Here is a 14,797-nt window from a genome sequence, read left to right on the forward strand (position 1 = left end):
AAGACCCAGGGGAGTCAGAGCTTGGCACTGAGGTTCTGAGCTTGTCTGTTACTGCAGCATAACTGGGCCTATCCTGACAACTGCAGGATCAGATAAGAGAGCAGCCTCTATCTCCCTTTATACAGACAAGGAGAGGTGGTCACAGAGACACAAGACAGCACTTTCAGCCTCATTGCACTCACCAATCAATCATTCAGTGAGTATTTATTGAGCCTGAACTGTGTCAGACATGTTCCAGGCACTGAGAATAAGTAATGAACAGGGTCGAATGTCCTGCCCTCATGGAACTTATAGTCCAGTGGGGAATCGACAGGCAATGAATAAAAAAGCAACAGATACATAGAATGTTTTTATAGCACTTATGAAGAAAGAAAAAGCAACACCGGAAGATAGAGCCCTGGGGAGTGTGTGCTATTTTAGATGGGATGGTCAGGGGTGCCTTTCTGAGGAGATGACATGTGAGTAGAGATTAGAAGGAAGTGGAACAGTGAACCACGTGGGTATCGGGGGAGAGAGCGGTCCAGGCAGCAGTGATAGCAGGTGCAAAGGTCCTGAAGTAGAGTCTGCTTAGCACTTAGCTGAAGCTGGGACCAAGACCGAGGTCTCTCTGTCTCACTCTGCAGCAGCTAAGAAGGACAATACTGGACCAGGTCCAAGAGAAGCAAGTCAGGCAGGCTGCCCTGGGAACTCCTCCCTTTGCATTCCCCTAAACCACAGCCCTGGATGCCCCCTGCCAGCCCTGGCTGCCCTCCTTAGGTAACAGGTAGCCACATAAGCTGCTTCATGCCAGGAATCCAGAGCATGCCTTATTTGCAAACGCCATAATGCCTGACTGCCTGGAATGACTCTCCCCAACCTGGATGCTGTGGGCCAGGAACCAGAGAGGGCCAGGTCCTATCCCTGCCCACCCTTAGGCAGCCTCTTTAGTGTCCAGGTGTGGGAGAAAGGAGGAAACCTTACGGGTAGATGCCCCACCCCCAACCCCCGGGAGCAACTGGCTCATGAGGGCCCTGCAGAGAGGGCTTGGAGAGATAGACCATGCTCCTGGACTGGAAGACTCAACATGGGTAGTGTCGATTCTCCCCAGAATTATCTGGAGATTCAGCACAAGCCCAGTCAAAGGCCCATTTCTATGGAAATCGACCAGCCTATTGTAAAATGTATATGAAAATGCAAAAGACCTAAAATAACCAAGACAATCATGAAGAAGAACAAAGATGAATGGCTTAAACAAACTGATTTTAAAACTTTCTATAAAGCTATGGCAATTAAGACAGTGATATTTGTTTAAGGGTAGACAAATAGACTACTATAATAGAGAGAATCCAAAAATAGATCCACACATACATGGTCAACTGATTTATCACAAGGGCACTGAAAGGGAGCAGAATACATGACCCCAAAATGTGCCATTTTCGCATGTAGATTATATTGAACTGAAAGCAATCAAGACACAGCAGACTCAAGAAAAACTTTTACTTCTCCCTTAACTACCTGAAAGAATTTGATAGGGAGCCTGACTCAGACAGAGAGCTATTACCAGAGATAACTTTTATCTGAAGGACCTACTTCTATGGCAGGGTAAACATCTAATTACCAAACTTCTGCTTTTCTTATTGCCCTGTGAATTACCCTCCTCCCCTGTGAAGCTCCAGGGCCCTATCCCATTCCTTAGCTCGGAATAGCCTATAAGCCTCAACTGCCCGACTTGTCCCTGGGTCTCATATTTTTATGGGACTCCCATATGTACAAAATTTAATTTGTTTTTTTTTTAAGATATTATTTATTTATTTATTTATTTATTTATTTATTTGGTGGGGAGAGAGAGAGAAAGCATGAGCAGGGGGAGGGCAGAAGGAAAGGAAGAAGCAGACCTCCCACTGAGCAGGGAGCCCCATGTGGGGCTCAATCCCAGGACCCCGAGATCATGACCTGAGCTGAAGGCAGACACTTAACTGACTGAGCCACCCAGGCACCCCAATTTGTCTTTCTCTTGTTAATCTGTCTTATTTCAATTTAATTATTAGACCAGCCAAAGAACCTAAAGGGTACAAGGAAAAGTTTTCCTCCCCAGTGACACCACTGCAAGTCAGTGGAGAAAGGACTGTCTTTTCAGTAAGTGGTGCTGGACCAGTTGGCTCAATTGGATCATATAGGGGAAAAAAGCTTGACTCCTACATCATACTATAAACAAAAATTAATTCTAAATGGATCATAGATCTAAATGTGAAGAGTAAAATAATAAAACTTCCAGGTAAAAATATGAGAATATTTTGCATGACCTTGGGATAGGCAAAGATATCTTACACATAACCACAAAAACACTAACCAGAAAAGAAACAATGGGTTTCATTGAAATTTGAAACATCTGTTCATAGAAAGACAACCATTAGGAGGCCCCTGGGTGGCTCAGTCTGTTAAACAATGAACTCTTGGTCTCTGCTCAGGTCATGAACTCATGGGTCCCGAGACTGAGCCCCTCATCGGACTCCACGCTCATCAGGGAGTCTGCTTGAGGTTCTCTCCCTCTGCCCCTCTCCCCACTCGCTCTCTCTCACTCTCTCTCTGTCTCTCTAAAATAAATAAATAAATGTCTCTAAAAAAAAAAGACAACATGAGGAAAGTGAAAAGGCAAGCCGCAGAGCAGAAGAAGCCCCCTACTCATACATATCTGACAACTCACATCCAGAACATATAAAGAGCTCCCACAAATCAAAAAGAAAAAGACAACCAATTAAAAATGGGCAAAAGACTTTGCCAGGCACTTCACAAAGAAGATATCCAAATATTCAGTAAACTATGAAAGAGTGCTCAATATCACTAATTGCCGGGGAAATTTGAATTAAAACCAAAATGAGATACCACCATACACCCACAAGAATGGCTAAGATGAAGAAGAAAAAAAAATCTGACAACACCAAGCATTGGTGAGGATGCGGAGCAACTAAACCTCTCACACACTGCTGGGAAGAATGGAAACTGGTACGGCCACTTTGAAGAATTATTTGTTCCATCTCCTAAACCTAAGCACGTGTCAAACTTAAGACCCAGCAGTTCCATTCCAAGGCATTTACTGGAGAAAAATAAAAATGTATGTTTACAAAAAGTCATATGCAAGAATGTTCACATTCGGGAGGAGGAAGAATAAACAGTTGTGATGTAATCATTCGATGGAGTACTACACGGCAAAGAAAAGGAACAAACTTCTGATGTTTATGACGACAGGGATGGGTCTCATAGATATTATACTGGTTGGAATAATGCAGACACAGAAGAGTACATACTGTACAATTCCATTCACTGGAAGTTCAAAACCAAGCAAAACTAACCTATGGTAACAGAATAGTGGAGGTTAGTTATTGGCTAGGAGGGTGCGTGAGGGACCCCTATGAAGTTCTGGAAAAGGTCTATGATTTGATTTGAGTAACAGTGATGTGGGCGTATACATGTGTAAAAATTCATCAGGCTGTAGACTTTTTTTCCTTTTTTGCCCCTCCCCTCCTCAGCTCTAGGCTTAATATTTGTGCACTTGACTGTAAGTCTGTTTTATCGCAATTTTAAAACTAATAAAAAGAAAGAAGAGTGATGGATGCTAGGGCTCCCAGGGGCTCAGGCTCTCTCCCCACAAGAGCCCCAAGACCCAGGAAAGCCCCGGAAACCTGAAAGGGGGTGAAGTGTAGGCCTTTGATGAGATGAGTCCTTGGCCCTGCCCTTGGACCCTTCCTCCGTCTACCTCTCATTCCCAGCCCATAAAAAATGGTGAAAGACTTCAAAACGGGGGGAACCTCCCACTATCCTGTCTATTGCGCAGCCTGGGTTTATGATTCTATAGGGTCCTCTGCCCTTCATTGCCCTGGAGCAGTGTGTACAACCCTGTAAGTTGAACAAAACTGACGCTAAAGCAAATTATTTTTTCCATAGAAATGCAAATGACTTCTGTCTGGTAGGGGTGCAAATGATTACTGACCTATGGCTATTGACCAGTTTCTCATCTATTTGTAAATTCACTTCCCGGTGTCCTGTATATGGACCCTTGGATTCTCCTTTGAACCAGTTGTAACATCTTACTGGTTTCCACTAAGTCTCTCATATGTGTTTATTTTTTACTTGTATGAAAGCCATGATTTTTTAATGCCCTCTTGCCCCAATTCCCTCTCTACCCCCGTCTCCTCTGGGTGAAAATCTTGGCCTCTCTCCATCTCCCACATGAGTTCAGGCCTGGGTTTCCTGGAGCCTCTGATTTTTCAAATCCACCCACATTTGTTAAACACTTGGTGTTGGCTGGGCTCTGCAGACATACAAGAGAGGGATACCAAGTTCTGCCCTCCCAAGCAAGGAGGGAAGACCTAACCAGTTTACAAGAGTTTCCTGGACCTCGTTTGGTCCTTGTAATGACCCTTCAAGGCACTGATCTTTTTTTTTAAGATTTTATTTATTTGAGAGAGAGAGAGAGAATGCACACAAGCCAGGGGAGGGGCAGAGAAGCAGACTCCCCGCTGAGCAGGGAGCCCAATGTGGGACTCGATTCCAGGACCCTGGACTCATGACCTGAGCTGAAGGCAGACGCTTAACAGACTGAGCCACCCAGGCACCTGGCATTGATCATTATTACTAATGTTGTTATTCGCATCTCCACTTTACTGGTAGAAAAACTAAGACCCAGAGAAGTGAACTAGCTGACTCAAGAGTGGAGCCAGGGCTCAAAGCCAGGACCTCAAATTCATTAGAACCACTGAGTGTTTAAATATCTATTTCACACAGGCCAGCAACTCCCTGCTCCTCCGCTGGAAACCACTGAGAGCCTGAGACTCCTCCACCCATCTCAACAGCTTTGTCCCCCCACCCCCGTCCCGGACAGCCTGGTCCCATGATGGGCACCAGAGGGAAGAAGTGGGCTGGAGAGGAGGCAACTAGGGCACAGGGGAGACTCACCCAGCTTTTGGTGAGAGGGGCTGGACGTGCGCACACACGTGCGTGTGTATGTGTGTGTGTTTAAAGGGGCCAATCTTCCTGTTAAGACAAGGCCTGGAGGACCCACTCACTGAGATGAAAGCCTGAGGGAACTCTGGCCAGCCTGGAGAGACTGTGAGACCGGAAAACCTTCCTAAGCCTTCAAAGGCATTTTTTTCCAAAAGGGAAACCGGGCTGTTGCCATGCCAGGCTGAGCCACGCAAAATCAATGGTGCTTGCTAATGAGGAGCCATTAGCTGTCCCCAGGAGCGCTGATCGGAACACCCCACATCCCTCCAGTTCCAGAATCTGTTTTGTACAAAACCCAGGCCAGCCCCATCATCCTGCCTCCCAATCCCACTCATCCACTAAGGGTCTCTCTGGAGACCAGAACAGGGCAAGAGGCATCAGAGGTAGTGAGAGGGCTTGTGGGCAGAAATGAGGGAACACAGGAGCTGAGGATCAGGGAGGCCAGAGGCCGGGGAGTGGCCATGGACTGGTAACAAGAGCTGACCTCCGTGCCCACGCAGGTGTCCTAATCCCCAAAGACTAAACCCAGAAGGAAACCACCAAAGACTTTTGCAGGAGGCCCGTTGATCTGGGGCTGGGGCAGCTCTCAGAGGACAGAGAGAAAAGGGAGAGACAGGGCTGGGGGCAGGGCCTCCCTCTCCCATAAAACCCATGGTCTAAGATTTGAAGAATCCAAGCTGACACTCCTTGTGTGTCACCCCTGTTCTAAAACTTCCTATAGTTGGATGGGTTACTCCCTACAACAGTGCTATGGGGTCAGTACAATAATTCTCTTCGGTTCCCAGATGAGCTAAGGGAGGCACAGAGATGTGAACATTCCCAAGACCACACAGCAGTAAGTGGGCAAGACAGGATTCAGACCCAAGCAGCCAAGCTAGCCTGTTCTCCAATATCCACCACGGTAGAATGTGGGGTCCCTCTTTCATCACTGAGAATTCCGCGCATATTAGAGGGCACGCCATTGTCAGGCTGGCAGCGGGCCACAGTCTACAGCAGAAAGCTCCAGCCCTAGATCGCAGTGTAGGGGTCTCCCCGATGCTGCTGCGGGGTTGTCTCCCACCCAGCGTGTAAACAGGTGCAGCGTGTCTCCCCAAAGCAGCTCGGGGTTGGAAATATATTTGCCATCAGAAGCATGGTTCCTCCTCATCCTCACCCCAATCTTGCACAGAAGGAATCAGTATTGCTCTTACAGAGGAGGAAATAGAATGAGGACCAGAGGGGGAAGTGATCTGCCCAAGGTCTCGGAGCCAGAGGGGGCAAGCGGAATGTGAACCCGGCGCATGATGAACGCAGCAGCTCAGAGGCAAAGCTGCCGGGTTCCTAGAGCTAGGCAGTTATCGCAGCTGGCTGAGCAGGTGGTGGTGGGCTGAAATCAAGTTTTGGGGTGCAGTTCAATCGATGAACCAGCCACCTCCCCCAGACACACACACAGGCACACACTTGTAAGAGGTTGCGTGGTGGGTGCCGGTGAGCTAACCCGCGCGAGTGTGGAGGAGCCACGACAGCGGGGGTGGGGTCGGGGCGCTGGAAGGATGTGGGGGAGCAGAGGGACGGGCTGGAGCCGAGCTGGGTGCGGCGGCTTCCGCGGTCTCCATGGCGATGCGGGGGCCGGGTGGGGGGAGAAGGAGGGAGGCCTCTGCGCATTGATCTTGCTCCAGTCAGATTCAATCCTGGGTGAAAATGGATTTTTTTAATGCCTCTTATTAGCTGCTTTGAAAACGCAAATTGAGTTCAGGAGAGACGGAGGCCGCCATCAGGAGACAATTTGGCGTCTGAGGCTCTGGGCGACAAGAAGAGCCCCCGCATGGGGTACCCCCAAGCCTGAGTTTAGCTTTGATGGGGGAAGGGGGGTACTCTGGGGGCCCTGACTCCCCTCCAGGCCCCAGGGTACTGGGGATTTAGCGCGAGCCTTGAGCCAGCGTGTCTACAGAAACTAGCAAATTGCAGCCCCAGAGGAAAGCCAGTCCCCAGGAAGGGCACAATCCAGGAAGGCTTCCTGGATGAGGCAGGATTCTAAGGGGTCTTTGAAACCACACACTCAACCCATCCCGGGGTCAGGTAAAAAATAATGCCCAGCAAGCTTTGACCGAGCGCTCTACAATTTATAAAACGCTCCCTCACTTGCTTTTAGTGGAGTTGTCTTGAGGACTGCGGAGTGCGGGTGTGCAAGCCCATTTTGAAGTTAAGGAAATCAGACAAATATATTTCCAACCCCGAGCTGCTTTGGGGAAGCACGTTGCCAAGATCACTCGGGTAGGGCCAAAACTAGACTTCCCCATCCCTGTTTTGTGAGACGCCCCTCTCTGCGAGCGAAAGGAGCTGCAGGAGCCGGCCTAGGCCAGCGGGCTTGGGGAGCAGGGGTCCTGACTGGCGGGGCTGCGGGCCTCTCAATCAGCTTTCTAGAGAGGCTTAGGAGGGGGCTGGAGGAGGCAGGAAGCAGCAGGGAGAGATGGAGGGTGCAGGTCAGATACACAATTACTTCTCTCTATTGTTATTTGCTGTGTAGGGAGCCTTCTTTGCATATGCAAATGAGTTCATCCTCCTACAATTACACAGTAATCAGAAGCAAATTACCTTCTTGCTGTTTACTTTCAGCGTCCTTAATTAATCTGGTTATTAGACGATTAATGAAGCTTGTTTGGTGAGAAATTCATAGCAAGAATAGAGAAGGGTGTGTGTGTGTGTGTGTGTGTGTGTGTGTGTGTGTGTGTATGGAAGGGCAGGAGACCGCTGCATTTATCCAGAAATAGAGGCAGTTCCTGGGTTTCCCCTCAACCTTCTGAGCCTCTCTCCTGCTCCCTGCCACCCCTGGTTTCCCGCACACACCCCAGGCCCACCTCTCCCCCAACCCACCATTCTCATCCTTCCTCCACCACCTTTGTGGATTGGAAAGATGAACAACACCCCCCCTCAAGCCCCCCATCCCTGATGTCTTCCAGAGTCCCTTGAGGGCACTGACCCCAAACAGGCCTGGAGGACGGGCAGTCAATTCCCAGAGCCATTCCAGATACCCCCAACTCATACTCCTGTACACTGCCCTCTCTGGGCTGTGTCCAAAGGTGGCCCTCCCCTTCTCCAGGAAGAAATAGCCTCCTGCAGCCTGTGGGCCAGGCCTCTGCCCAGAGGTGACTGAGCGTGCCCCCCACACACCCACACCCTGGGCTGTGCAACCACCAGGCCCTGGCTAAGGGGATACTGAGATTATATGTCTTTTAATATTTGAACCATCTCGGTCTGAGGCCCCACCCCTCATGCAGGCAGCAGTCCAGCATTCCTCATGAGGTATCCTTCCCCAGGTAATCGCTGGGTGTCCCAAGGCCAAGTGTTCATGCCCTACAGTTCCATCTTGGGCCATTTGTGATCTGACTTTTCCTGTCTGGATGCTTTTAAGGTCTTCTCTTTGGAGTTCTGCAGTTTCATCACAATGTTTCTAAGTCTGGGTTTCTCCTTACTTACTCTGCTTGAATTCTTCATGCTTCCTTCCCAGCATTTGTCTTTTTTTTTTTTTTCTATCATTTCTGGAAAAATTCCTAATCAACATATTGTTATTAAAATTGCCTCCCCCAATTCTCTCAGCTATCTCCGCAGGAATTCCTAGATGACATTTGTTAAATTCCTCATTCTATATCCCATGTCTTTTTCCCACTTGTCCATATTCTCTGTGTGCTACATTATGGCCAATTATTTCTTCAAATCCATTTTCCAGTTCACTAACTATCTCTTCAACGGTATCTAATTTGTTGTTTAACCAAACATTGGGTTTAAATTTCAACATTACCACTTTCATTTCTGAGTCTTTGTTCATTGTCATATTTGCCTGGTTTTCCTGGTAGCATCTTTATTTCTCTAAACATTTTAAACAAGCAATTTTTTTTAATATCCTGGATCTGATCATCTCAATATCTTAAGTTTTGAAGGCTAATTCTACCATTTGTTGTTTTCACCGACTCACTCATGAGATTCCTCGTGTGCTTTGTAATTTTGTATTGTAAACTCAAGCTTGGTTGAGCTCTATCCATGAGAACACTTACCCCAGGAGTCAAGGGTGTATCTCTCCAGGGAGAATTTACTTTTGCTTCTGCCAGGTACTCCAGGTACTACCAACATACTTGGGGTTAATTTCACCTCTTGGGAGTTTCCTGGAACACATAGGTAATGCAAATGTTTACCCTAAACCCCTGTGTGTGGGCATATTGTTACAAATGTAAAGGTTTTTCTTTCTACCTGGAGCACATGCTGAAATAGACAATTATTCTTACCATTTCTCTTTGCCACTGGATGGATTTTTTTTTTTTTTTTCTCTATCCTTTCACCCAAAGTGCAGCCTTTGAAAGCCCTGGTTTTTCACAGAGGTCTCAATTACAACTCCCCACCATGAGAGCCCACAGGTTGTTTCCTTCTTCTAGACCTTTATTTCTGGACCTGGACAACTCTGTTCCCCCAGGAAACATTTCTGGTTGTCACCACTGGAGGAGGGAGTTGCTATTGATATCTCTTGGGTAGAGGCCAAGGTTGCTGCCAAACATCCTACAATGCACAGGACAGGTCCTGTCCCAACAAAAAAATAATTCTGCCCAAAATGTCAACAGTGCTGCTATTGAGAAACTCTGATCTAGGTCATGAAGATATATGTGCAAATGACCTGAGGACTCCCTGCAGCTTTGGAGCTCCCTAACACTCAGGCTTCTTTATGTTTGACGCTCTAAAGCTTTTCCATTCATTCATTCATTTGAAAGGATAGTTGTCTGTTTTATGGAGTATTTCTGGGTGTCCTGTATATCCACTTGTCACTCCTGTTTGCATCCACCTCTCTAACATTTGCTGCTCCAGCTCACCTCTTGTTGACTGGTAACCACCTTCTCTATTTCTCCCCCTCTCCCTGCACCTGTGTGTACCTGGAAACCCCGAGAATGTTACTGAAGGCTTGGGAGACCATCAAGAGAATCCTGAGAGGGTGTCACATGCCCTCTAGCAGCAGTGACTCTTGGGGCTCACAAACCCCTAAATCCTATCCTCGTGGCCCCTGCCTGATTCCATAAGGCCAAGGCCTGATTCCTATGACCTCCCCCTTCCCCAGATCTCCAGGTCTCTTCACCTCCCTGACCCACAGAGAGTGCCCTTTGCTCCTCCCGGCCCCAGGCCCAAGCGGTTCCCACAGCAGGAATATTCATCCTGTCCTTGGAGTCTGTGTTGGCCTTGTCCACTCTGGTGTCTGGCACCTGGCCCACAGGAGGGGCTCAGTATGGACTTTCGAATGGATGGATGGATGGATGGATGGATGGATGAATGGGGCCTGGTTTCTGGGCCCAGACAAGGCATTCATAGTAACTGCACATAGATTTCCCATAGTCTGGATTATTCAACTTCAATGTGACACTGTGTTGGGAAAGCCACAGTTTAGCTGAGTTCCCCAAACACAATTTAGGCAAAATGGTTCTCTAATGCTTTGAGGGCACAACCAGGCTAGAAACACCCCCAGTTTACACAACTTAATGCACTTAACCTCAGAAACTGCAACATCCGCACTCCAATTTGTGGTGACTTTATAGTTTCCTCTGAGAACAAATATGGGTGGGCTCTCGCTTGTTTATAACCACAGGGCCCAGTCTGGGATGAAGAGAAAGCAAATGAAGCCTGTTCCGAAGCCGTTAGTTCTCCACCTCTGAAAACCCAAACTGTATGCAACCAGCCTCTTCCTGAAACAAAACAAGGTCTTTGTTGCCCCGGCAGTCCCTGGAATTCCAAGGTCATTCCGGCCATTCATTCATTCAACAGATATTTCCACTCTTTCGGGCATTAGAAGTTTCATAGAAAACAGAGTAGAGTCCCTGTCCACTCAGCACTTTTGTTCCCCCCAGGGGGAGAGATAAAATCAGTATATATGTGATGCCAGGGAGTGACAAGGTCCAGGAGGAAAAATGAAGTGGGGTGACCAGCAGTGATGGATGTGCTGTTGAGGGCCAATCCGGAAACACTTCTTTCTGAAGACAACTTAGTTCAGTGAAGCTCACCAGAATTAGGTGGAAGAAGGTTCCATGGTGAGAGAGCAGTACGTGAAGCACTGGGAGGAGTGAAAAAGGGGAGGGAAGGGAGGGAGGGAGGGAGGAAGGAAGGAAGGAGGGAAATGCAGGAGAAGCACCGAGGGCCCACCTCCTGAGTCTCCCAGACTTGGCCAGAGGTCTGAGGGGGAAACCTGGAGGTTTTTAAGCAGGAGTGGGAAAGAATACGATTTATATTTTCCCAACACCCCTTTGGCCGCGGCTTGGGGAACAGAGTTAGGGGGTAAGAGCTGAAGCTGAGGGCCACTTAGGAGGGCATCTGAATGACCCAGGCCAAGGATCATGGAGGTTTGCACCCGACGAGAAGCAGTTGGATTCTGAGACATCTTAAAGGCAAGCCAACAGGATTTGCTGACATATTGGATGAAGGGTGGGGATTAGGGGTCAAGATTGAACCCAAGGCTTCTGACCATGAGGATGGTGGGGTCTTTTATCGAGAGGGAAGAGGAGGGAGGAAAAGGTTGATGGGTGCTCAAAAGTCTGGATCTGCACATGCTAAGATGGAGGTACCTGGTAATGGGGTTCAGGACACACTACCCCAGAATATGGCACCATGCATATTGAATGTTTGACACTGAATGTGTTTGAGAAAACAACTCTCTCCCGTGAAACAGGTCATAAAACCCTCAGGTGAGAGGCACCTTCCCTACACCTGGAGGAAAGGAGCTTCCTTATCTCTGAAGACAAAGCAATGACAAGAAGACTCCCAACAAACAAGCCTATTACATTCCCGTGGTTTGCTACACTTCCCTCGCACTCTCTAACCCATCCTATTTCTACAGGGCTGTCCACTCTTCATCAAACCTAGCAGAAAAATACTCAGGTCTAACTGTCTCTTTGGGTCTTCATTTCCTTTTTTAAGATTTCATTTATTTATTTGAGAGAGAGGGAGGGAGGGAGGGAGAGCACAGAGGGAGAGGGAGAAGCAGACTCCCCACTGAGCAGGGAGCCCAATGCGGGGCTCGATTCCAGGACCCTGAGATCATGACCTGAGATGAAGGCAGATGCTTAACTGACTGAGCTACCCAGGTGCCCAGGGTCTTCATTTCCTTATGAAGGTTCCTGTGTCATGTAAAACTTACATTAAGTAAATTTGTATGCTTTTCTCCTGTTAATATGTCTTTGTTTTAATTTTCAGACCCAGCCAGGGACCCTAAGAGGGTGGAGGAAAACTTTTCCCTACCTTACACTGGCAGAGCTGAGGAGTAGGCAGGGGACCACAGGGGTCGAGTTTAGGTGCAAGAACAGAGCTAAAGATGCACATCTGGGAGTCAAAGTCACAGGACCTGATGAGAGCCCCTGGGGGGAAAACAGTTGGAGAAGCAAAAGAGGCTGTGGCCTGAGCCCTGGATGTACAAACAGTTCAGAAGTCATTAAAAGTGCATGTCAGGCCCCATCCTGGTTAAAGCTTTCCAGAAGCCTTCTGGCTGCATGGTACCAGGTCCTGGGCCTCTCTATCCTCACTTCCTTCATACTCCCACCAAGTCATTCTGCACCAGACTCAGCCTCCTTGCCAGACGCCTTCCCACCCCAGTGCCTTTGCACATGCTGTTCCCTTTGCCTAAACCGTTCTTCCCCCACACTTGTCCCCTGACTTCCTTTTTCTTTGAGTCTCCTCTCAAAGGCACCCGCTTCAGAGAGGACTTCCCTGAATCTACATCCTATTATAAACAGACACACACACACACACACACACACACCATTATTCTCTTTCATGGGACCCTGTTCTTTGCTTTCAGAGCACTTATTACAAACTGTAATTACTTACATATGAGCGTGATGATTTGAGACATGTCTGCCCTTCTTCCCACACTTGACCATAAGCTCCGTGAGACAAGGAACATTACCTGTCTTTCACCATGGTGTATGGTGAAATACATGTTGAATGATGAATGACTAGGGAGCAAAACCAAGCCCTGGTTGATCACTGCACTGCATTCTCAATATTGTACCAGACCTTTTACATAACCGACTGTGGCAGACATCACCACTGCTAACCAACATGTCCAGTTCTCTTCTCCTAACAGACACACAGGATTACAAATCCTCGTCCCTTTGAAGCTATATGGGGTTATAGAATCTGCTCTGACCAATGCAATATGAGCAGAAAGGATTGCTTCATTTTCAGGTGGAAGCATTTAAGAGCTGTTATGCAAATTCTGCACATGATCTTCTCCTGCTAAGAAAGCGTGTGTGGAAATGATGGGGGAGCCTCCAGCATCTGCAGTCCCTGAGTCACTATGATAGGAGCAGAGCCCTCTCCCCTTGACCTGCAAGCAAGGCACAAAATCTTTGTGGTTTTAAGTCCCTGAGAATTTGTAGTCGTTTGTTACACAGCATAACCTAGCCCACCTGACTGTCACAGTGGGCTCACTGAATTCTCCTAACAGCCCCATGATGCACTCTCCACTCCCACTTCTCAGAATCATTCAACCACCATGTATTGATTGAGTCCCCACTAGAAGGGGGCACTGGCCACACAAAGAGGAATAAGACATGGCCGGCCCCTGAGAAGCTTGTGGTCTTGGATACAGAAGTGGTCAAGAAAACACAAGAAAGTGGAGTGGAGTGGAGGCACAGCAGGACTTTCCCAGAGGAAGAAATACCAAGGTAGAATCTTGACTTTATGGTGACCATTGTCCAAGCAAGTGCAGGTGGAGGTGGCAGAAGGAATGCATCCCTGGTACAGGGACCAACATAGGCAACAGTTAAGACAAGGGTAGGAAAGTCAAAGCAGCATGATGAAGAATCAGCGGCATATAGATACATTAGTTCAAGAACATACTAAGCTGCTGTTACAGAGGCTGTAAAATATAATGGCTTGAAGACAGAAGTTGAGTTCTCCCACACAAACGGTCCAGAGCTGGGTGCTCCTAGACTGTAATGTGGCTCTGCCCCCTTAAGCTTGGTTCCAATCCCTGAGTCCAAGGTGGCTGCTCCCCTCGAGCTCCTCACTTTTCTCCAGGTCCTCACTTCTCAGCAGGCTCAAGGCAGTGGCCTCCACAGGTCTCCCAGTCTGCAGGCCAGGCCCTTCCAAACCATCATCCTTAGAATGCCCATCCCACTTTGCAGTTCTGACCAGGTCACTCCCTCCTCAGAAGAAAGTCCAGGCCACTTGGCAGACCCTACAAGGCCCTCCTCCCCTCACCTTTGCTCACCTCCCCAGGTTCATCTCTCACCCCTATAGTGCTCATCCCCATCTTCCCAATGCCCCACTTGGCTCCTCTTCCCAAATATCATGTTATTTATCACCTCTGTCCCTTTGTTCATCCCTGAAATAGTCTTTCCTCTTTCTAGCTTACAGACCTCTCATCCTTCTGGGACTGGCTCAGGCGCTACTCCTTCAGGAAATGGACTCAGAGCCCCTAAGCTCCGGGTGCATGGACCTACCCTCCACTTCCCCTTTGGTTCATAATTATTTCATCCAGCTCATTGCTCCACATCTCCGGTATCTAGCAGCGAACCTGGGCATGTGGCAGTGCTCGAGAAACAACCGTAGGGAGAAAGGAACGGTGGGCAGAAGCCAGTTAGTGGGTTTTAGAGAAACAATGCAGATTGGAGGCTAAGGGTGAGCACCAGAGCTGGACCACCTGGGTTCAAATCCCAGCTCCACCACCTCCTGGCTGTGTGCGCCTGAGCAAGTTATTTAACCTCTCTGAGCCTCGGTGTCTCCATCTGTAAAGCGGACAACAAAATCAGTACTCCCCTCACACAGTCTTTGCAAAGGTGAAACTATCTGATGCGTGTTGGACTTAGAG

Source organism: Mirounga leonina, unplaced genomic scaffold (assembly GCF_011800145.1).
Source record: "Mirounga leonina isolate KUSES-001 unplaced genomic scaffold, KU_Mleo_1.0 Mir_53, whole genome shotgun sequence".
Taxonomy (NCBI): domain Eukaryota; kingdom Metazoa; phylum Chordata; class Mammalia; order Carnivora; family Phocidae; genus Mirounga; species Mirounga leonina.